This window comes from Pan troglodytes, chromosome 12, assembly GCF_028858775.2.
Source record: "Pan troglodytes isolate AG18354 chromosome 12, NHGRI_mPanTro3-v2.0_pri, whole genome shotgun sequence".
Lineage (NCBI taxonomy): Eukaryota > Metazoa > Chordata > Mammalia > Primates > Hominidae > Pan > Pan troglodytes.
This window is the reverse complement of record NC_072410.2, coordinates 99,754,040-99,779,193: the sequence shown is the minus strand read 5'-3', so window position 1 is coordinate 99,779,193 and position 25,154 is coordinate 99,754,040. Positions and strand designations below refer to the sequence as shown.

Here is a 25,154-nt window from a genome sequence, read left to right as displayed (position 1 = left end):
CTTTCTAAAACCAATTTGTATACAAATTAACTGAAACTTTGGCCAAAGAAATGCATGCATGTGTAGGCATACAAACTGCATTGCCTTGGAAGACTGTGCCTAGTTTCCACCCACTCACGCTCAGTATCAGCACTGATAACCTTCAGCCCAGCCACTTGGAGCACCATGCCTGATGCCACCGTGAGCATCATGAGCTGGCACAACTCAGGAGCAACTACCATGAAAACAGGCTTCGTTTCTTTGCCCTCTTTCTTCATGTCTCACTGAAGATGACAATTGACTCTCAGAGGTGTTTAAATGGGGGAAATCACCCACCCTGTGCCCAGTGTGCTCCAAACCAGGCAAAGCAACGGTGGAGAAGGAATATTTTTGGAACAGGGAAAGCAAGACACAGAGGGCTGTACCCCTCCAGGAACAGTTTCTACCCTGATAGATCTCTTCTCCTTCTTCTCCCTTGCAAGGTGCCTATTACCTGGTTAGTTGATCAAAGTATCAAGTGGAGAAGCCAGAAATAATTGACAGAAATATGGGAACCCCTGGCCTTTATTACATCCTCATCCAGGAAAGAAAAACCTCCTGTCCACAGCAGCACCTGAGTGGATCATGGTCAGTACGTCTGTGTGGGAGTACATTCACACATGCTGATTTTCTGAACAGGAAACAGCTTCCTGATATTTCTTCCAAACATATTCTCTATACTACATTCTATATCCACCTGGCACAATGACAGTTTCAGGCAAACAAGAAGAAACATGGCCAATCACGCCTCCATTTGGTCTCTCCCTCAGCCCCCAAGATTCACTCACTCTAACTTAGTAAGAGCCCCTGTCATAGATTCCACGAAACAAACCTTTAGGACATAAGCCTTGATGTCAGTAAGCAGGGTACAATTAGACTTCTAGTAAATCTAGGTTTCTGCCCAAAAAGTGAATGCATGCTGTTGGCAATATGCTTTGGCAGCTTCAAAGTCCTTCATCCTCACTGAAGGAGTCCGGCCACTTTTCCCAAGCTAAGCTGCAACAGACAAGGTGAGCATTCCCATACCATTCACTTTTATACTAAACCAACCTCATTTGCAGGACTCACTCCCCTCCAAACAACTGAAGCCACTTCAGTCTGCTGGTCTTTGGGGACAGGGACATGTAAGCAATCTAGTAAGCAAGGCTTCTTACAGAAAGGGAAAGCAAGATGACTGCAAAGAACTGCCAACTAGTGTATCCGGGACATAACTTCAGTGACAAATCCCCTGCTCCTAAGAGGGCCCTACCTGGTGAAGGAAGTTGGACTTTTTTTTCATATATATTTTTAAAGATGAGGCAACTGAGATTCAAAAAAGTAAATAATTGTAAAGTTTTAAAAATAGATCTCAGCAGAGGGCTTGCAACATAGTAGGCATTCAATAAATGTTTAGTTAATTAGCTAATGAAAATAAGACAATCAGAAAGTTCTATCGGCCCTTGCCCTCTTCTTTGCATCTCCTCTTTTTGAAGGGCGCTAAGCTCTAAATGTAGGATATGGTCACAGTGAAATTCTTTTTATCATGACTTTATCTGATTTCAAAAGAGATCCTACTTGTTTTGAAAAACCATCTGAAGTATGTTCAGATTCTATCCCAGAAAAGGCTTCTCCATTCTCAACTCTGCTGGTTACAGCCTAGTCCTAACCAGAGCCTTGCACAGGGCCTTTTTAAAATAAGGATCCTAAGTTTCTGGTAGGGATGTGTCCTTTGATGTTCACTTTCTTCCAGCTAAGCACCCAGCCAGCTACAAAGGCAAATTTGCTACATGTTTCTCCCACCTAATGAAAGTGAGCTTAACAGAGAACAGACTGCCAGTACCTGCCATCACTATTGCATTCAGAGAGAGAATCAGATACAGTACCTCATAGGTGTATGCCTAAATTGGAGATTAAAGACAGGTCCCCAAGCTACCGAAATTATTATTAAGTTTGTCACTGATTCCAGTTTAGCCCCAGCCCCTAGCACCACCAAAGCCCTCACTTTTGGGGAGTGTCTCAAGAGAGATGGGAAACCTGGCTGTTTCTGATGTTCAGAACCTGAATGTCACTATTCACATTGAGTGTCTTGGTAAGATAGCTGAAATGTCACCTCATTGCTACATGGTGGCTTTATTCTTTTCAAGGAATACTCCCATTATGTTATCAGACCCTTGTGACCCCCCGTGAGGAGGGTGGGATGGGGATTAGTGGCATCCTAACCGTGTATGTGGCAATCCTGAATCATTCAGCATCATTCTGCAAGTCACCTGCAGTCAAACATGAGTCACTCACAGAGGCATTTCCAAATCCCAGCGTTGCCTCCACCTCTTCCTGCTGAGACCACTCTGTCACTCACTGCCACTGATTCATTCCTCCAGGCCCCCTGTGAACTGAGAGATAAGTAAAATTTGCCTTTATTTCCCCACTTTTCTCTTTTCATTGTGCTCCCAGAAATGGTGTGGAACCCACAGCAATGAGGCCAGTTCTGCAGCCTGCCACCTGAGCTACCTGGGGAGAGTACCCTGTAATGCATTCATAGATTAATTTGGGGCAGAATTATGTTCATAATGAGTGACTCACTCATATATACAGTGTGCTTTTTTAAAGTCTTTTTATATGTCCTTTGATAGAATTTTTCATTTGTCTTCTATGCATTCTTCATCTGATTTTTATGTATGCTATGCTTTTGTTGATATTGCAAATGACATTTTATATTCTATTAGATCTTCAAGTACATTACGTCTAATGTAGAGGGATATTACATGTTTTATGTCTATCTTTTTTCTGGAAATATAAACTGGAATCTTATTGGTTGTTATAGTTTGTTGGTTCAGATACTTTTTCTAACAAAATGATAGCAATTTTGTGTTTTTCCTTTTGACTTGTGTGTGTGTGTGTGTACCTTTGTGTGTATGTGCTAATGTATCAGCCAGGACCTCCCTAACTATGTAAACTGTAATGTTGATAGTGGGCATTTTGTCTTATTTGCAATCTTAAAGGGAGTGAGTATAAAAGGAGGCAAATATTGGATGTTTGTTGTAGGTGTTTAGTATAAGACTTTTACCAAATTGAAGAAATTTCTATTTTTTCTACTTTTCCAAGAGAGTTGTTATCATAAACAAGTACTGGATTTTATCAAAATGCTTTTTCCTGCATTTTTAAAATAATAATGTTATTCCTTTTTAAAAAAATAATGTGGAAAAATACAGATTTTCTGATGTAATATCTGCTTTTAAATATGCAAGTTAAATATCAGGGGTCCTAGGACATCTGCTTCCAGCTAGGATGCTAGGATAGAGTTGTGTAAGCAGACCAATGTTTCTGCTGAACAGCTAGAAAAGTTAGGAAAAAATACCAAGAAATAAATCAATTTAGGACTTGAGGAGCCAAAATCTCTGAGCAAAGAGAAGCAGACAGAGGTTAGCTGGCCACATTTCCACTAGGAGAAATAGCCAATTCTTGACACACATACCTGGCAGAGAACCACTGATAAAAAGCACAGAAAACAGCAGACGTTTTAGCAATCTCGTGGGGCTGAGTGGATAAAAATTGAAGAAAGGTAGAAAGTAAATGGGTTGAAAAAGATAAACCCGGAAAATACCAACTAAGAGAAGGCTGATATCCTCTATATCAGATATCAACATCTACTATAAAGCTGCAGTAATTAAGACAGACAGTGTAGTATCAGCACAAGGGTAGACAGACCAATGGAACAAAATAGAAAATCCAGAAGCTGACTCACATAGAGTCACTTGGCTTATGACAAAAATACCACTGCAGTGCAGAAGAAAAATACTGATCTTTTAACAAATTGTACTGGATCAATTGTATATCCATATAGAAAAAAGTGAATCCTAAACCCTACCTCATACTACATGCAAAAAAAAAAAATCAGATGGATTGTAGAACTAGATATGAATTATGAAACAACACTCTTAGAAGAAAACAGGAGAATATATTCATGACCTTGAAACAGACAAAGCTTTTCTAAACAGGACATTTATTTAAGGCTTCTTTAATTTCTTTCAAAATATTTTGTAACTTGCAGAGTATACATTGTGCATTTCATTTGTTAATTTATAATTATTTTCTTTTTGATGCCACTGCAATAAATTGTATATTTCACTTTTGGAGGGTTCATCACTGGAGTATGAAAATACAATTGTCTTTTCATATGTATCTTATACTCTGTAAGCTTGCTGAACTCATTTATGGCTTCCAAGAGTTTTTTAGTGGATTCCTTAGGATTTTATATATACAGGATTAAGTTGGCTGCTAATAGAGACAGTTTTACTTTTTCCTCTACAATCTGGATGTCTTTTCACTTTCTTGAATAATTGTCCAATCCAGAATTCAACAACGTTAAGTAGAAGTGATCAGAGTGGACATCCTCATTTTATTCCTGATTTTAGGGAGAAAGCATTTAGTCTTTCACCATTAATGATGATAAGCGCCTATGGATTTTTAATAAATGACCTCTATCAGATTGAGGAATTTCCTTCTATTCCTAGATTATTGAATATTTTATGAAATTGTGCTAATTTTGTCAAATGCTTTTCCTGAAGTTATTAAGATAACTACGTGGTTTGTCTTTTATTCTATTGATATGGTGTATTATATTAATTGGTTTTCATATGTTGAGCCAACCTTGCATTCTTAGATAAATCCCATTTGGTCATGGTATATAATCCATTATATATGTTGCCAGACCAGGTCTTTCAGTATTTCAGTGAGGATTTTGCCTCTATATTCATAAGGAATGTTCATTGGTAGTTTTTTTTGTGTGTGTGATGTCTTTGTCTGGTTTTGATATCAAGATAATACTGCCCTAATAGGATAACTTGAGAAATGTTCCCTTACCTTTTCTGGAAAAGTTTGTAAAGAATTAGTATGACTTCTTCCTCACCAGTGAAGCAATTTGGGCCAGGACTTTTCTTTGTAGTTTTGTATGTACTATTTCAATCTCTTTACTTGTTAGAAGTCTGTTCACATTTTCTATTTCTTGTTGAGTCAATTTGATAATACGTGTCTAAGAATTTGTCCATTTTATTAAAATTATTTAATATCTAAATTGCTATGCAAACGTGCATAGTGTTCTAATTCTTTTGATTTTTGTAACGTCAGTAGCAATGTCCCCTCCTTCATGCTTGATTTTAATAATTTGAGTCTTTTCTTTTTCTTGGTCAGTTTAGCTAAAGATTTGTCAATTTTCTTGATATTTTCAAAGAAATAGCTTTTGCTTTTGCTTACGTTCTCTATTGTTTTTCTATTCTCTATTTCATTAATTTCTGTTATTTTTATTTTCTTCCTTGTGTCTGCTTTAGGTTTAGTGTGCTCCTTTTTTCACTGTTTTAAGATGAAAGGTTAGGTTATTGATTTGAGATCTTCTTCTTTAATACAATTTTTTAAAGCTACACATTTTCCTCTAAACACTGCTTTGAGATTTTTTATGTGTGTTTTCCCTTTCCTTCATCTCAAAATATTTTCTAATTTCTCTTTTGATTTCTTTGACCCATTGTTTATTTAGAAGTGGATTGTTCAATTTCTCTATATTTATGATATTTTGCTATTATTATTTCATTCTATTGTGATCACAGATCACACTTTCTATAATTCTAATTCTTTTAAATGTATCAAGTCTTATTCATGGCTTACCATATGGTCTATCCTAGAGAACGTTCTATGTTCATCTGAGAATAATTTGTATTTGCCTCTTTTGAGGTGGAGTGTTCTATAGAGCTCTGTTAGGACTACTTGATTCACAGTATTGTTCAAGTCTTTTCTTGTTAATCTTCTGCCTAGTTGTTCTATCCATTATTGAAAGTAGAATATTAAAGCCTCCAACTACTATTTTTTGTATTGCCTATCCTCGCTGCAATTCTGACAGTTTTTGCTTCAAGTACTTGGAGGCACTGTTAGTTGTACATATGGTAATTGTTATATCATCATAATAGATAAACACTCCTCTTATCATTATAAAATGTTCCTGTTTATGTCTATTAACTTGATTTCTGCTTTTTGTCTATTTTGTCTGAAGTTAGTACTGCCACTCCTGGTTTCTTATGTTGATGTTCACATGATATAACCTTTCCTATCCTTTTCCATTCAGCCTATTTGTATCTTTGAATTTAAAATATTTACTCTGTAGACATCATTTGGTTGAATCATGGTTTTTGTTTTTAGCCCAATTTGACAATCTCTGCCTTTTGATTGGGTTGTTTAATCTGTTTACATTTAATGCTATTATTGTTATACTTGAATTCATGGCTGCCATTATAACTTTTGTTTTCTATATGTCTCTAACTTTTTGTTTCTCTATTCCTCCTTTACTGCTTTCTTTTGCATTAATCAAATACTTTCCACTGTAACATTTTAATTCCTTTAATAATTTTTTACCATATTTTGGAAGTTATTTTCTTTCCTTAAATTGCATATTTTTAATTTTTGTGGATACATAGGAGCTGTATATATTTATGGGGCACCTGACATATTTTGATACAGTCATGCAATGTGTAATATTCACATCAGGATAAATGGAGTATCCATCACTGAAAGCATTTATCCTTTGTGTTACAAATAATCCAATTACACTCTTTTAGTTATTTTAAAATGCGCCATTAAATTATTATTGACTATTGTCACCCTTTTGTGCTATCAACTACTAGATCTTACTCATTCTTTCTACTTTTTTGTACCCTGGAGTTATTTTCTTAGTGGTTGCTTTAGAGCTTACCATATTCATATCAATTTATCAGAATATACTTCAGACTTATACTAATTTAGTTCCAGTGAGACAAAGCAATATTACTCTACTTCAGACTTACACTAATTTAGTTCCAGTGAGACAAAGCAATATTACTCCTATATAGCCCTATTCATTTATTCCTCCCCCTTTTGTGGTATTCCTGATGTGCATATTACATCTAGATATATAATATACAGTTATTGTATTACATCATTATACAAAAATACATAGTTATAATTACCTTATATAACTTTGTCTTTTAAAGAAGATAAGAGAACAAAGGATAACAAGTATTTATTTATGGAGTGTGTTGTATTAGCCTTCTTCTTTTTTGTTTTTTTTTTTTTTTGAGACGGAGTCTCACTCTGTCGCCCTTATTTGCCATTTCTGGTCCTTTTTTCCTGTGGACTCAAGTTACTCTCTAGTGCCATTTCCTTTTTCCAATACAGCTTTGCTCCCACATATCTGTTTTGTGCTTGTATTATCAAATACATTACCTTTCTATATGTAATAGGTCTGATAATACAATTACATGCATAGTTTAACACAACTGCTTCCTAAATCAGTTAAGGAAAAAGAAATATGCTTTTATACTTTACTTTATAGTTGCATAATTATCTTTACTCTTTGTTGTTGTTGTTTCCATGTACATCCAAATTACTGTTTGGGATCACCTGCTTTTACCTGAAGAACTTCCTCAGTATTTCTTGTAAAGCAGGTCTGTTAGCAGCAAATTCTCTTAGCTTTTGTTTATCAGGAAATGTTTTTCTTTTATCTTCATTTTCAAAAGACTGTTGTGTTGGCTATAAGATTGTTGGTTGACAGGTTTATTTCTCTAGCACTTTAACTATGTCATTCCATTCACTGTCTTTGATGGAAGAAAGTTAATTGATAATCTCATCGAGGTCCCCTTGTATGTGATGAGTACTTTTCTCTTGTTGCTGTCAAGATTTTTTGTGTGTTGTTTGTCTTTCAGTATTTTTACTATGATACGTCTAAGTGTGGATTTCTTTGTGTTTATTATATTTGGAATTTATTGAGGCTCTTAGGTGTATAGATGAATGGCTTTCATCAAATTTCAGAGGTTTTCAGCCATGATTTTTCAAATATTTCTTCTGTTCTCTTTTTTCTCTTTTCTTCCTGGTACTCCAGTTACACATATGTGTCCACTATTTCTCTGAGGCTCTGTTTATTTTTCTTCATTTTTTTCTCTTAATTCTTCAGACTGCGTAATCTTTGTTGATCTTTCTTCAAGTTCTCTGATTCTTCTGTCAGCTCAACTATACAATTAAGCCCTTCTGGTAAATTTTTAATTTTAGTTACCATACTTTCACCTTCACAATATCTATTTTCTATCATTTGTATCTCTTTGTCATTATTCTCTATTTTATGAAACATCATTATGCCTTCCTTCCTTTGCCACTCTAAGCATAGTTTCCTACAGTTCTTTGAACATGCTTATAATAGTTGCTTTGAAGTATTTGTCTGCTAAGTCTGACATCTAGGCCCTTCACAGTTTCTATGACCTGCCTTTTTTCCATGTATCAGTCACACTCTTCTATTTCTTTTCATCTCATAATTTTTTATTGAAAACTGGACATTTTAGATGATATATTGTAACAATTCTGCATGCTGATCCCTTGCTCTGCAGCTTGATGTTGATGATGTTATTGTTTGCCTGTTTATTTTAGTGACTTGACTAGGTTATTTTAGTGGTCTGTTTCCCCCAAGGATGCAGCCTCTGATGTCGCCACTCAGAGGAGGCATCCTTGGGCATGTACACTGTCACCCTGAGATGGCAGTGGTTTTATTAGTGCTGTCTTTGACTGTCTCTTTCCCTGATATCTCTGTTGTCTGGCTCCATTTATATCATGCCCAGCTATTAGCCCCCACTAATTGCTGGCTAATTGTTCTATTATGTTTTATAGTACCCTGAGGCATAAATTGCTCCAGAGTCTGATGCAATTAAATTTAGGTCCCTTTGCAGGGGTAATCTTTGAGGCCAGTCTCTGAAGAAACTATCTCTTAGCTGTCTCTTTCCATAATTCCCTCCAGTAAATTTCTAGATGGTCTGAGGTTAAGCTTGTTGCTTTCATGGAGCAACCAGTCCCCTCTTAATTGCATGTCACCAAAATCCCCATTGTTTCTAAGAGCACTCTTAGGTTTGTGCTATCTTACATGGTGGTAAAAAATAAAGCCCCTAAGCCTTGGGAGAGCTTCAGTGCTTTTTGATCTTGTGCCCTGCCTCTCCCCTTGGGTAACAAATCTGCAGCACTGCTCTAGAACTGAGGGTCAGCGACAGAAAACTACTTCTCTCAGTCACACACCTGCTTTGTGAGTTTTATGCGTGTCACCTTGGGGTGGTATGGCAGCCTCCAGTCTTTGTGGTTTACCTCTCCTTGCATAGAGACTTTTACCCAAGCTAGGGTGAGGTGATGGGGCCCTCTATTCCTGGCTGCCATGCCTGGGATAGATCTTCTGCCCTATTAGTATGGCATAAGTGGAGGAAGACAGCCCCAGATCTCTCAGCCATTCTTGCCTGGAATAGACCCTCTGATACACAGAGATGTGGTGAGGATGTAAAATGCTGGTGGCCTGTCCCTACCCCTTGGAGACACTGACGCCCTCCACTGGAAGTTGAGTGAAGAAGGAGTCCTTTATTTTTGGTTGTACCTGCCCAGTGTGGAAATTCCCTCATTGTGAGCTGAGAGAGTAGGAAGGGAGGAAGCAAATTGCAGATCAAATGCCATGTACTCCCGTCCTTACCAAGATGCAGTAAACGTTCTTGAATAAATATTTCTTCATCTGCTGTATGGCCCAAAGACAATGCTCAGCGACTTTAAAAAATTTTAATGTATATAATTTTCACCAGTTGTGGTTGTTTCACTGGGGAGAGGGCCTGTGAACACCTCCATTCCGGAAATGATGTCCCATAAGTCATTCTTAGCTTCCTAGAAATGCATGGCTGACAGGCACTGAGGGCTACTGGTTGCAACCTGAATCCTGGGCCATTGAGAACAGAAACAAGATAAGGAAATGGAGAGGTAAATAGAGGATGTGTGGGAAAGAGAAGAGAGGGTAATGAGGTCTGTCTCACCATGCCTCTGACAATAGAGCAACAACAAATAAAAATTAATCTTGTTTCATCTAGGACAACATTGGACACAATCTTGAGGTGTGCAAACTTAGTCTTTGGCAACCCTGCCTTCCATCTGTGAATGTCTCATACCTGGTATCCTCCAGGTGAGGGTAGTCTCACTCAGGAATTTTATCTCTCTCACCTGTTCCTTTTTCAGCTCTTTGTTTAATTTCTAGAGGAAATTACCAGCCCTTAATTCACACCAAAATACATGTCATTGGCTGGGAGCTGCTTAATATGAGATCTTGCTAGAGGAATTTGCTTTTTAAAAGGGAAAACCCTATTCATCCTAAAGGCATGATCCCCTAACTGAGGAACTTGAGGCTACACCACTAGGTCAGCCCAGGCTATATGAAGCCAGAGAGAAGGGGGATCTTTTAGAACCTTAACTAAGGCTGCTTCACATATTTCTGAGGCCTCTAGAGCCAAACATTCTGGCTAAAAAAAAATTCTGACATGTCCACAGATCTGAGGAGGCACACTGTCTCAGTAAGCACAGCTGCTCTCCATTTGGTTAATGATAGCCCATCTCAAATTTGGTGTGTGCAAACAAAAGAGCCAGCAGGCCCAGCTCCACGGAGCTTGCCCACAGAGGCCTCTGAGCCGCAGGCTGCCACAGGATCTCTGGTAGAAACAGAACGATCTGTGTTGCATCTGGTGTGATAAGGCTGGTCTGTGTCCGGTGAAGGCCAGGTATAGACTTTGGCTTATACAGTCATGCACTGCACAATGACATTTCAATGTCTGACGGCATGTATGACAGTGGTTCCATGATCTTATAAGACCATGTTTTAACTGTACCTTTTCTACGTGCAGATATGAAAATACCTACCATTGTGTTACAATTGCCTACAGTATTAAATACAATCACATGCAAGTACAGGTGTTCAGTCTAGGAGCATTGAGCTCTACCGTAAAGCCTAGGTGTGTGGCAGGCTATTCCATCTAGGTCTATGTAAGAACATTCTATGATGTTTTCACAATGACAAAATTACCCAGTGGTGCATTTCTCAGAACATATCCATGTCATTTAGTGACACATGACTGTGGTACGATGTGGCAGGATTTGGTAGCAGACAGGCCAGTGAAGGGATCCTAGAAAGATACCAAAGGCTGTGCCAGTAACAATGCAAATGCAGGAGTAAAAAGGAGGAAAAAAGCATTGGAGGAAGATGCAGGCTACAGACCTTCAAGCCTAGGGCAAATCTGTTCAATCTTTGTCATTCTATGTGGTTTTCTTAGGCACCTCTCTGTTATCTCAAAAGTCAGCCCAATTTTCAGTCAATCCAATATTGACTTACTGTTTAATCCCTTATTTGAAAGAAAACTTTTTCTCTCTGAAAGTCCATTAAGTCACTGACCCTGAGAAGCCTTCCTGAATCTTTTTGGCATTTGGTCTTCTCTGTCTTCTTGGCTCCCATTGCCCTCCATATAAACTCAAATGGTCAAGAGCCAACTGAAAAAGCCATCCCACCAGAGATCCACCCCACAGTAGATGCTTCCATCCCTGTCCTCCTGCTTGAATCTGGTCAGCTGGCTATGATCTGGTACTTCAAATCCCTCCCATGAATGGGGTCCGATACACTCCCATGTCTGATCCAAAGCATTTCACTAAAATCTATTGAGAGCAATAAGTAGGGAGCAACCTCTGGAGACCAAGCCACTGAAATGACCATTCTATCTGTTTCACAAGTGACCTCCATGACTGCGGAGGTTTTCATCTACCTTGTTTACTGCTGTCTCCCTAAGGCCCAGCACAATCCTGGTTCACAGTAGGTGCTCAAATAGGAATTGATTGAATAAACAAGGCTGTTCTTGCACAAAGAGGGATGACTTCTGGGCTGCCACATTTCATACAAAGGACAACTCACATCTGTCTTCAATAGACTCAGCTGCTTAGAGGTACCTGGAGCTGGTTTAATTCCTTGCCAAAGCTCCTCTCCAAATTCAACCACTCTCTGAAGGTGCTTTATACTTACACATTCTAATCATTTCTATACAGTCTGAATATGCCCAGGTCAATGAGACAGCTGAGCTGCCATGATCTATTTTAGGGTCTACCTCACAATCACTACCACCATGCAACTAAACCAGCATGGAAACTACTTTTTATGTTTGAAAGAATAGGAGGGGCTATTGTGTCAGTTATAGGACCAGGGGCTGACAAAGCCAAACACCCAACTGCAGGTCTGTATTAGTCCATTTTCACACTCTTGATAAAGACATACCCAAGACTGTGCAATTTACAAAAGAGAAGAGTTTAATGGACCTACACTTCCACATGGTTGTGGAGGCCTCAAAAACATGACAGAGGGCAAGCAGGAGAAAGTCACATCTTACATGGATGGCAGCAGGCAAAAAGAGAGAGAGAGAGAGCTTGTGCAGGGAAACTCCCATTTTTAAAACCATCAGATCCTGTGAGACTTATTCACTATCACAAGAACAGCATAGGGAAGACCCACCCTCATGATTTAATTATCTCCCACCGGGTCCCTCCCACAACACATGAGAATTATGGGAGCTACAAGGTGAGATTTGGGTGAGGACTCAGAGCCAAATGATATCATTCCACCCTGACCCTTCCCAAATCTCACGTCTCCACATTTCAAAACCAATCATGCCTTCCCAACAGTCCCCCTAAGCCTTAACTCATTTCAGCATTAACTCAAAAGTCCACAGTCCAAAGTCTCATCTGAAACAAGGCAAGTCCCTTCCATCTATAAGCCTGTAAAATCAAAAGCAAATAAAGTTACTTCCTACATACAATGGGGATAACAGGAATTGCGTAAATACAGCCATTCTGAATGGGAGAAATTGGCTAAAACAGAAGGGCTAGAGGCCCCATGCAAGTTCAAAATCCAGTGGGGCAGTCAAATCTTAAAGCTCCAAAATGATCTCCTTTGACTCTGTGTCTCGTATCTGGGTCATGCTGATGCAAGAAGTGGGTTCCCATCATCTTGGGCAGCTCTGCCCCTGTGGCTTTGCAGGGCATAGCCTCCCTCCTGGCTGCTTTCACAGGCTAGCATTGAGTGTCTGCAGCTTTTCCAGGCACAAGGTGCAAGCCGTCAGTGGATCTACCATTTTGGGATCTGGAAGATGGTGATGGCCCTCTTCTCACAGCTCTACTAGGCAGTACCCCAGTAGGGACTCTGTGTGGGGGCTCTGATCCCACTGCCCTAGCAGAAGTTCTCCATGAGGGTCCCACCCCTGTGGCAAACTTCTGCCTGGGCATCCAGGAATTTCCATACATCCTCCAAAATCTAGGTGGAAGTTCCCAAACCTCAATTCTTGACTTCTGTGCACCTGTGGGCTCAACACCACGTGGAAGCTGCCAAGGCTTTGGGCTTACACTCTCTGAAGCCACAGCCCAAGCTGTACCTTGGCCCCTTTTAGTCACAGCCAGAGCAGCTGAGACGCAGGACACCAAGTCCCTAGACTGGACACAGCAGCCCTGGGCCCAGCCCACAAAACCATTTTTTTCTCCTAGGCCTCCAGGTCTGTGATGGAAAGGGCTGCCACAGAGGTCTCTGACATGCCCTGGAGACATTTTTCCCATTGTCTTGATGATTAACATTTGGGTCCTTGTTACTTATGCAAAGTTCTGCAGCTGGCTTCAATTTCTACTCAGAAAATGTGATTTTCTTTTTTATTGTATTGTCAGGCTGCAAATTTTCTGAACTTTTATGCTCTGTTTCCCTTTTAAAACTGAATGCCTTTAATAACATCCAAGTCACCTCTCGAATGTTTTGCTGTCTAGAAATTTCTTACGCCAGATACCTTAAATCATCTCTCTCAAGTTCTAAGTTCCTCAAATCTCTAGGGCAGGGGCAAAATGCTGCCAGTCTCTTTGCTAAAACATAACAAGAGTTCTAGTTTTCCACAAGTTCCTCATCTCCATCTGAGTCCACCTCAGCCTGGACCTTATTGTCCATATCATTATCAGCATTTTGGTCAAAACCATTCAACAAGTCTCTAGGAAGTTCAAAACTTTTCTGCATTTTCCTGCCTTCTTCTGAGCTCTCCAAACTGTTCCAGCCTCTGCCTGTTACCCAGTTCCAAAGTCACTTCCACATTTTGGGGTACCTTTTCAGTAGCACTCCACTCCCAGTACCAATTTACTGTATTAGTCCATTTTCACACTGCTGATAAAGACACCCAAGACTGGGCAATTTACAAAAGAGAAGGGTTTAATGGACTTACAGTTCCACATGGTTGGGGAGACCTCACAATCAAGGCAGAAGGCAAGGAGGAGCAAGTCACATCTTACATGGATGGCAGCAGGCAAAGAGAGAGAGAGCTTGTGAAGGGAAACCAGTTTTTAAAACTATCAGATCTCATGAGTCTATTCACTATCACGAGAATAGCAGAGGAAAGACCTGCCCCCATGGTTCAATTATCTCCCTCTGGGTTTCTCCCACAACATGTGGTAATTATGGGAGTTACAAGATGAGATTTGGGTGGGGACACAGAGCCAAACCATATCAAGGTTGAAGCTGACTTTCATATAATCTTGCCTGAGGCTCCATATGATGTGCATATATGCGTCTTGTGTGCAAGTGCATATGCATGTTGAGAGAGGGAGAAGAGTGGAGGGGAAAGAAGAGGAGGAGAGAGGAGGGGAGACATTATGGTTAATATTGAGTGTCAACTTGATTGGATTGAAGGATTCAAACTATTGTTCCTGGGTGTGTCTGTAAGAGTGATGCCAAAGGAGATTAACATTTGAGTCAGTGGACTAGGAGAGGCAGACCCACCCCCAGTCTGGGTGGGCACCATCTAATCAGCTGCCAGTGTGACTAGAATAAAGCACACAGGAGAAGATGGAAGAGCAGACTTGCTGAGTCTTCTGGGCTTCATCTTTCTCCCACACTGAATGCTTTCAGCCCTAAAACATCAGACTCCAAGTTCTTCAGCTTTTGGATTCTTGGACTTATGCCAGTGGTTTGCCAGGGGCTCTCAGGCCTTTGGCCACAAACTGAAGGCTGCATTGTCAGCTTCCGTACTTTTGAGACTTGGACTGGCTTCCTTGCTCCTCAGCTGGCAGGTGGCCTACTGTGGGACTTCACCTTGTGATCCTGTGAGTCAGTACTCCTTAATAAACTCCTTTTCATATATACATCTATCTTATTAGTTCTGTCCCTCTAGAGAACCCTGACTAACACAAAAAGGCAGAGGAGAGGAGAGCAAAGGGGAGGGGAGGAGGAGAGGGGAGGGGAGAGGAGGGGAGGGGAAAGGAAAGAGGAGGAGAGAAAGAGGAAAGAGGAGGGAAAACAGGAAATGGAGTAAAGGATCCCCTCATATCCCACAGAACTTCCCTTAACCTCGTGGCTCCTCAGCCCACTCACCTGAATAGAATCCTGTTTCATCAGCATCAGAAGGTGAAGATTGAAATCATATAGGCTCAATTTCTTTATGTATTCAGTGATAGCACCTCCCAGAAGAGAAACCTAAACAGAAGTGAAATATTAATTCTCCCACAAGTACAGGTGTCTCTTGGCACAAATTTAGCATGAACACCATCACCAGATGCACCCCCATTGCTGAGGATCCGAGGCCTTTGGTCCAGGTTTGGATGCTGGATCCTAGGAAGACATGGGTGAATCTGTAAATAGAAAATCACAAATCAAGAGATTATTATCCAAAATTTGGATGACTAGGTGGGTTCATTTTGTATACCTGGAATTCTCACAGGACAATTTCATTAAAAAGAATAGCAACTATGGTGTTACCGTTGACTGCTGTCAATTTTTTTATTATATAAACAGATCAAGACCTGATTATTCATCTGGAGTGATAAATAAATAAATAAATAAATAAATAAATAAAACTTTGAATGATACCCCTTCACTCACACCACAAGGCCCAAAGTCTGCAGCCTGGCACTCAAAGCTACCAAGATAAATCTCTAACCTACCTTCCCAGTCTCATCTCTCAGTACTTGTACATAATGTTTCTTCTACTTCAAAGTACTTGGTATTTTTTCATGATCAATCTCCTGTGATTTCCTACTGCCTTGTGGTTCACACCATACCTTTCAGCTAGAGACCCACTTCCTTTCCATTTGTCCATGACCAAGTTATACCCCTGCCTCAAGGCCCATCTCAAATGCAACCTCCTTTCTGAAGATATCTCCTTTCAGCCCCCAACAGAGCAATATCTCACTCCTCCTGTAAACCCCATATGTAGACAGTAATTCATCAAACTTGATAGTATAAATAATAAAAACTTACAGTAAACTCATCTAACAAAAATTAAATCCCAATTATTTGCCAGCCACAATATTAAATACTTAATATTTATTGATTCACTTAATTAATGATTTTCACATATGTTTTGTGTTCCCCAATGCCTGATGGCAGCCTTTAGTCTAAATCATATTTCTCTGCTATAATCCTTAACATTATGCCTAGATACAGTAAATTATCAATAAATGCTTATTGAGTATAAATGAATTAATGTACAATATGTGAATATATAAATGAATGAATGAAGCAAAAGGATCCCTGTTTAGAGGCACAATTTCCAAGACCATTAGGCGGAGCTTCTGGATTTCTATGCATATTATACGAGTTCTTTTCCATTCTCAATAAGATTCTAGAGTCTCATACAGCAAATCACAACAAGCCTGCAGCTATGATGTGTGGATGGTGAGCCTTTTGCATAGGATCATGAAGAGGACTCCTAGCGTTTAATTCTCTAAATTACACTCACCCCTTCAACAAACCAGAAAACAGTACAGCAATCTTTTATCCTTTCTTTCCTGGCCCACTCTCCCTAGCTCTAGCACCCAGAACTTTTACGTTTTTCTGTCCCACAATAAGTGACGAACTAATTCAAACATACACAGGTGTACAAGAGAATAAATCCTCTTCCAAGGGTGCTATAAGTCTTTGAGGTAAATGCTTAATGCAAAGGAATGGAGTGATTTCAAACATCAATGAGGAGAAAAGAAAGTATAACCAGAATTACTGCATGGCTAGTCCCTGTCCAACTTTCTACATATATTATCTCATGTAATTTTTACAGTAATTTTATTAATTATAGTGATGATAATGTAGCACTTACTGTATGCCATATACTCTCCTAAGAATTTTTCATGTAATATCTCACTTAAGTCTCCCATCAACATTTTGAATAAAGTACCCCTTTCACCTTCTTAAGAGATGAGAAAACAGCCATAGAAAATTTAAGTAACTTGTCCAAGATCCCAAAGTAAAGAGTAGAGCCAGAATGTAAACCCAACTTAGAAGTACACTCTACATCTTCTCAGGGTAGTAGTTTCCCAAACATATCTGTACAGCAGAAGTTGGTTCTCAGAAAGTTTACCAGGCACAAAGTCATGTACCTAGGAAACATAAAGACTGGAATTCAAATCTTAATATTTTTATTTCGACATGAATGCTTTTTAGTAAAACTTATTTCAGCTCAGGTGTTCATTCAGGGCAGCAAAGGTGTCCTGTATAGGGCTTCTCAACTCATAAGACCATTCCTGAGAATAAAAGTAATCATTTTGTGTGCTACTAAAACTTCCCCAGGCAGGGTTTTGCTTCATGCATCCCTGCCCCTAATCTCCTCTATCCATGGTGCTGAATTTAAAGACAGCATAGCTGGCCTAAAGAAAGAACTGACAAAATAATCTCAATCTCTATGGTAAAGGATCTTAAATACGGCTCTGCGCCTGGCCATTGAGAACCAGTGAAATCTTTTCCAAACCTCCCGCTTTAAGCCCAGAATCTCTTTTCCGTCTTCCAAGATCATTAAGTTGAAAAGGGTAAAATAAGTGAGGCTTACGATTAACAAGGATTGTTCAAACCAATATCTTTTCAACTTCATAATTACCAAGATTATGTTATCTGAAAATAAATCAATGAAAGGAGAGCAAGAGAAAGTCTATCTCATAAACATCAATGCAGATCTAACAAAAGTTCAAACAAAAAAGGGAATCAGAGACTAGAGACCCTGAAGCAGGTTCGAAGCTACAGCACTGGGCCAATGGAGGGTGTGAGGCTAGTGGGGAGAACAAAGGCTTGAGACAGAGAATGTCTTTATATCTGGTGCTGAATTGATTTTCAAGCCATAAAAATGTTAGTTAAGGTAACACTGACATGAACTAGGGCAGGGTGGGGGGAAAAGAAGTTGGAAAAAGCAACTGCAATTTCAGGCTTATGAGAAATGGAATTAAAGTTAAGAGAAGGAAGGAAATCTATTGTTTGTCCAGTAACTGGCAAACAGAACAGCCACTGCATCATTATAGTGGCAACGACCTGCTGTGTTCATTTGTCTCTGAGCTGTCTGACCTAGGAGCTGGATGATTTATCTACTTTCCACAGCTTCAGCTGGGCCAGGCCAAGAGGATAACTTGGAGAAAAGTGTGGAGGTGTGGGGGCGGTGACACTCAAGCACCAAGCCAATGAACTCCATATGTCTTGTATTAGAGGGCATGCTCATAAATCTGCCAATATCACACATTTATTTCACACCTACTATAAACAAATCTCTGTGCTAGAAGGCCTCTGGTCATACAAAGATTGAAAAGGGCAGAGCCATTGGCCTTGAAGAGCTTACAATCTAGTGGAAAATATTAAGCATAAAGAAAACTAATTAAAAGCCTATGCTAGATGATGGCTAGAGACAGCAAGAACTATCAGAATACAGAGGAGGACTGTTGACTTTCTTTGTCAGGTAAGGCTTCTGAGAGCAGGCAACACCTTAATTGAGCTTAAATAATAGGATATGCAGTCAGAAAAAAATGGGAGTAAGTGTTGCAGGATGATAATTCAATTAACAAAGCCTCAGAGGCAGGAGTGGGTCAATTATGTTTTGGTGGGAGCAATGTTGCCTATCCTTCCCAAATTCCTAGATACAAGGTAGATAGTCTCCAAGCTCTCCATATTCAGGGAGAGAGTTGAGGCAGCAGGGAATGCTCAAGGATCTGCACATCACTTTTTCAAAAACTTGAATGACTTCCCATATAAAAAATATAGATTTCTAGATTTCTGGCCACAGTGGTACATGCTTCTAAGGTAAAGAGAACATCCAGATCAAGCATTCTTTTGCCCTATGAGGCCCTGAAAAAGTTGTCTATCTATACACTTAACCAGGATAGCATTTCTCCCTCAAGTGAGCCTACTCCCATCCTGGTAAATAAGAAAATGTGGTAATGAGGATCAACTCTGGCAAGAAAAATTGAGCATTTGCAAGGATTTTTTGAAGTTAGACAAATAACATGTTGTTTACCTGTCCTGGATTCAGTGACCTCATTGCAGAACCTGCCATTCCAACTACACATCACATCCTTATTACAAGTTAGACTACCTCATAGAGCAGCCACTACAACACAACAATTTACAAAGTCAGAAAACAGATAAGACAGAGGAAAGAAGGCTGAGGAATGCTCAAAGTACAAGGAAGAGAACACCTTATTTCTAATTCTAAACATATTTCCAAAACATATCTAATTTTTAATTCTAGCTTATAGAAGGACTGCAGGGAAGAAAGTCAAGATGAAAATTAAGATGACACATCTCAGAGCCAGTGGTTTTAAAATAACAGTCTTGTTTGCTTTACAACAAAAAGGACTTGGATGTAGGGAGGAGAAGGCAGGAGGAAACAAGCACGTTGGTGTTGCAGACTTGTCTGCTACAGAGGACCCATCCCGAGGAAAGACCAAAGACTAGTATGTCTTCAGGCAGATAGAACTAAAATAAACAAAAGCAAATAAAAAGATCTCTAGCAATCTGATATTATTCAACTAACAGAAATTCTAGAGAAAAAATACAAACTTCACTCAGAAAAGAGCACATCTGGACATAGACTAAGACCTATCTGATGTGCACCACTGAGAACATGTTCTGGAATCTGCTCAGTGGTCACGCAATTCCAATGGCTGAAGCAGTCACATGTGTGGAGCATTCAGGTAAGTCATCACACCTGAGGACTTCAACTCTAAGATTCCCTGGTCCCTTGACTTCAGCTGGCTGAAGCTCAGATAAGCCAGCAGCTGGGATAACTGCAAACCCCACTGTTGCTCCCAAGAAATGTTTCAGTATGCTATTTAAGCATGAAGGCTCTGAAGTCATACTTCCTGAGTTCAAATCCCACCTTAGCCAGTATTACTTGCTCTCTGTCCTTAGGCAAATTGCCTCCAATTTCTCAACTATAAAACAGAGAGGTTAATAACATCAACATCATGAGGCTCTTGTGATTTTTACGTAAAACAAGACATAGTTTATCTCAGACCTAATAAATATGGAAAAAACATTTGGTTTTATTTCACACAGTTATAGGTGGTAACAATAACTCAATTATTCAACAAATATTTAAGAATTGGGAATCCAGTTGCTCCATGAACGCAAATACAGAGAAACCAAAGCAAAGATCTCAGATTTACTAGAGTCTAGGGTAGAACATAGATAAGTAAATAATAGTAAACTAATATATGCAGTGTGGCAATGAAACATTTCAGAGGCACAGTGATGCATCTGAGACTGAAGTATGAGAGGAGAGACTGGGTGAGGGCAGAAGGCAGGGACCAAAAGAGAAGTGTCAATGCACCTACTCAAAGGACCCATGTAAGGTCTTTGAGAGCTCATTCATGTATATTAACTTCTTTTGTCCTCACAACAGCCTTGAGGTGTTTGGACCCATCTGCTTCATAACTATCCCTGTTTTATAGATATCAAAATTAGGTCCCAGAGAGATATGTGAAAAAGACTGTCACAGAGCTGAACTTGTCCTAATCAAACTATATTAGTGCAAGGGTGAAGATCTTGGTGAAGGAACAACAAAGCTATATCTTTGTATTGGTACTGAATATAGTTTAGCTTTATTGATGCCATGAAGGAGAAAAAATAAATTCCCACTGTAACCTTAAAACATAAAGAAACAGCTAAGCCATATCCCTAAAAAGACAGTTTGGAGGCAAAGAAAAAAATGTATAATTAGAAAAACACAATAAGGATGGTTAAATATGGGCCTACATTGAGTTATGCCAGCAGATAAAAATGAAAACTTGATATGATAAATGCATTGAAGGGGTTGTGGATGTGTGGGTGAATTTAGTGAAATCTGTGTATTCTTCAAAGAAGGAGAAAGGTGAATAGTGAGTCAAAACTACTCCCTTAGTCCTCAAATGTTTTCGGTGGTGATTTAAGCAGCCTCCATACCCCACACATTCTCCTTAAGGATAGCAGGCCTGAGATGAGCTCTTTGAAATGAATCTGCACTAAAGGAAGGCTTCCAAAAAGTCACCAAGTTAGATCAACATCTCACATGGGGACAGGATAGGTGTTTTTACTGTTCTGATACACTCTAGTGATGGGACACTGGGTAAGTTAACTAAATCTGTGTATTTTCAGCTTCACCTCATTTTCCTCCTTATAAGATGGGGCCTTATTTAATGCAAGACTTAAGAGGGCTGCTTCTGACTTGGAGGCTGCAGAATCCTTCAGATACCATCAAGCTCTGTGACCACTCTGAACTTTGCACTCTGCAAATGTACAATAACAGATCAACACTTCCAGGTCTATGCACTCCCCAGAGCAGACAAAGACAGCTGGCAGCACCCAGCACCACCCTCCTTCTTTCCGAAATAAGCAAGCTAAAGTCAGAAGAACCAAGTGACGTCAAGTAAATATATTTAAGCCTGCCACTGGACAGTTCCTAATAAGTTTTCCAGTGATTCATCTGGTGACGGGAGGCATCTGACTCACCCAGCTTGCCCTTGCACACATCCACAGATTTGATAGACAACTTGTCTCAGATCACACTATTTCAGGACAATCTAAGGTATTCTTTCAAGGCATTGGAAACACAACAATTCCTCTGCTAAGAAATGATGTGAAACAACAATAACAATTATATTATCTTCTCCAAGACAAGAGCACTGGAAAGATGAAAACCAGTAACGGGAAGATATGCCAGGAAGAGACATGCTGTTTTTCAAGCCTATTGGGGTAAACATCAAAGCCACCAGACTCCCCCTGGAGTTACTGTCAGTGGGTTGCACATGCCTGTATAGACAGGGAGTGCCCCATTACGGGAAATGTCACTAAGCCAAAGTATCTCAGACAGGACATCAAGTTTTGAGCTAATTCTGAGCAAAGCTAGTGGCCATATCTGGCTGGACTCCAAAAGAGAACATCTGGGAACATGATCTTGCTCCATGGAGCCTCGAGATAGTGAATTGAGGACAGCTTGCCAATCACAATTGAAAAGTTACCATGGATAACCCTATGCCTTGTGATATCTTCCGGTAACATCCCCAATGCTTCTCTTTACTCCCACACAGACTCTGGCACTGTTCAAAGTACTGCGGGCTATTGCATTATTTGATTTCCACTAAGATAATGCTTGTAAGATTATACAAATGTTCTGTGTCCCTTCCTAAATTTTAAGCCTTCAAGGGCAGCAGGAAGCCATTCTCCAATTTCTCTCCTTCTCTAAATCCTTGTCCCAGGCCTAGCTTCAGCCCTAGCCTCAGTCCAGGGCACCACACCCAAGGGCCCCACACTGATGCTGGTGGTGTGACCCAGAGGAGAGGTTCATGTTTGCTTCAACCTCAGAGCACATGGAACCCCCAGGAGAAAGGCCTCATTTACAACACCGATCAAAGCAACTTTCATGCAACAGTGTTATCACGGTGCTTATTCTTGCACATCAAGCTCCTGCTTATTCAACTGATTTGTTATGTTCATTAGCATGGTATGCAATTTGCCTACTAAAATCTGCAATATCTGTGATGGTTTGCAAGAAATTAGAAACATGGAAAATAGGGAGACGGAATTGGTTTTAGTCAGTGCCAGGTATCAGCGGTGAAAATAATGAGCATAAGAGTGTGATAGATTTCTCTGCACATTTCCCTTCTCACTTCACACTGGTGTTGCTGAATGAAGGAGACTAAGAGACTTTGAGTGGAGAGGCAGAGAGAAATTTTTAAAAATGCAGAACTTCCGCATCCACAATCATATCATAGACAATTACACAGGTTCAGGTTCCAAACTGCAGTCCTAGGTTTTAAAGGCTTAGGAACTTATATGAGTCTAACTGCTGCTACTAATAGGCTTCCAAAATAGTGATATCCACAGGGTAGATGTTAAGGCCTGGGAACACCCCTTTGCACACCACTAAGCAGTCCTGAAAAAGCAAGAGACAGACAAGGAGAGAAACAGTACTGTCCTCTCTCCTGTTTTCTCTCTTTTCCAGATATTTTCTCCTTTCCAAACTCCACATAAACATTGATACTCAATGCATACTCAAAAAGAAGAGGTCAAATCTCACCAACCCTGACCTCACCCTTGGATTATTTGCACAAAAGCAATAGAGGGCAAATGAAACCAGAAACTTTGCATGTTAACTACAAAATTCATCCTTTTAGTGAACTATAAAAATTAGTATTATTTTAAAAATTAAAACCAATGCAAAGAAGAAAGTAAAAGCTCACAAGTATGTATGGTATATCAAGATCTCACAAATGGAACAGTCAACATTCTCTCTAACTTCTTTAGCCACAGATTCTGACTTACCATCTGAAAGACTGTGTACGATAGAAAATTTCTGGAAACACAGCCAAGACATTGATAACTGTAGTTTCTTCTTAGAATGGAGAAAAACTTTTCATCACCTTTTAAACTATTTGAATTTTTTGCTCTGAGCAATGCATTGCATTTTAATAGCAATGATATAAACAAATTAGACAGTTAATCAATTGATGAATTGTTTAAAATTGTTCCTATTAATAAGGCATCAAAATTAAGTTCCTCAAATTAAAATTCTTTTATGGTTTAAAAATCTGAAAACAGAGTTTAGTCCCAGCCCTCTCTTTAATTTGTCCCCTGATTTGTGTTTTCAACTCATAAACACAGAGTATCTTTCCAATTATTAATTTTCCTTGATTTTGTTCATCAATATTATAGTTTTCCACATATAGGTCTTGTATGTATTCAGTTACATTTATACATAAGCATTTGACTTCACGTAAATTGATTTTTAAAATTTCAAACTTCAATTGTTCACTGCTGGTGTACAGGACAGCATATGACTTTTGTATATTAGCCTTATGTCCTACGACCTTGCTATACTCACATATTAGTTCCAGGAGTTTTTGTTTTGTTTCAATTCTTTAGGAATTTCTATATAAACAATCTTGTCATCTGGGAGCAAAGACAGTTGTATTTCTTCCTGCCCAATATGTATAACTTTATCTTCTTTTCTTCTCTTATTTCATTAGGTAGGACTCTAGTACAAAGATGAATAGGAGTGATGAGGGAAGATATCTTCAACTTGTTTCTGATTTTAGGTAGAAAGCATTCAGTCTCTCACCATTAAATGTCAGCTGTAGGGTTTTTGTAGATATTGTTTATCAAATTGAAGAAGTTCCCCTCTAATCCTAGTTTGCTGAGAGTTTTTATCCTAAATCGTTGTCAGATTTTTCCAAATGCTTTTGCGGCACCAATTTATATTATCATATGATTTTGCTTTTTTATCTGTTAAGATGGTTGATTATATTGGTTAATTTTCTAATGTTGAGACAGCCTTGGAATAAATTCTATTTGGTTGTGGTGTATAATTCTTTTTATACAATGCTGGATTTAATTTACTAATATCTTGTTCAGGATTGTTGCTTTTATATTAATGTGAACTATTGATCTGCACTTTCACTTTCTTATAATGTCTTTATCTGGTTTTAGTATTAGGATAATCCTGGCCTAATAGAATGATTCAGAAAGTATTCCCTCTGCTCTTATTTTTATGGATGAGATTATGAAAAATTAGCATCATTTCTTCCTTGAATGCTTGGTAGAATCCACAAGTGAAACTATCTGGGCCTGTTGCCTCTTTTTGAGAGGCTATTAACTATTTAATTGTTTAATAGCTATAGGATTGTTCATATTATCTATTTGCCTACCCAACCAACATTATAGTCACATCTTTAAGAAAAAACACTCCCCCAACCGAAGCAAATTCAAAAATGAGAAGTGATTATTGCTCCATATGTGCCTATATCAACATAAAGAAACAAAAAACATGACAATGCAAGGTAATATGACACCCTCAAAGGAATAGTCATTCATCAGTAGATCCTAGCCAAAAAGAAATCCTCAAAATGTCAGATAAAGAATTCAAAACAGGCCTGGCACAGTGGCTTATGACTGTAATCATAACACTTTGGGAGGCTGAGGCAGGCAGATGGCTTGAGCTCAAGAGTTCAAGATCAGCCTGGGAAACATGCCAAAGCCCTGTCTCTACAAAAAAAGATACAAAAACTAGCTCTGT

The 25,154-nt window shown here is 39.2% G+C and overlaps 1 long non-coding RNA gene across 2 annotated transcripts in view; it reads right to left on the bottom strand.

The window, feature by feature from the left end:
• LOC104004903 (uncharacterized) overlaps positions 1 to 25,154 on the bottom strand; it is a 181,165-nt gene that overhangs the window by 57,422 nt on the left and 98,589 nt on the right. For both annotated transcript variants that reach the window (XR_010149609.1, XR_008546192.1), the window contains exon 3: positions 15,227 to 15,328. This is a non-coding gene — a long non-coding RNA (uncharacterized LOC104004903). The remainder of the gene's footprint in view (positions 1 to 15,226; positions 15,329 to 25,154) is intronic.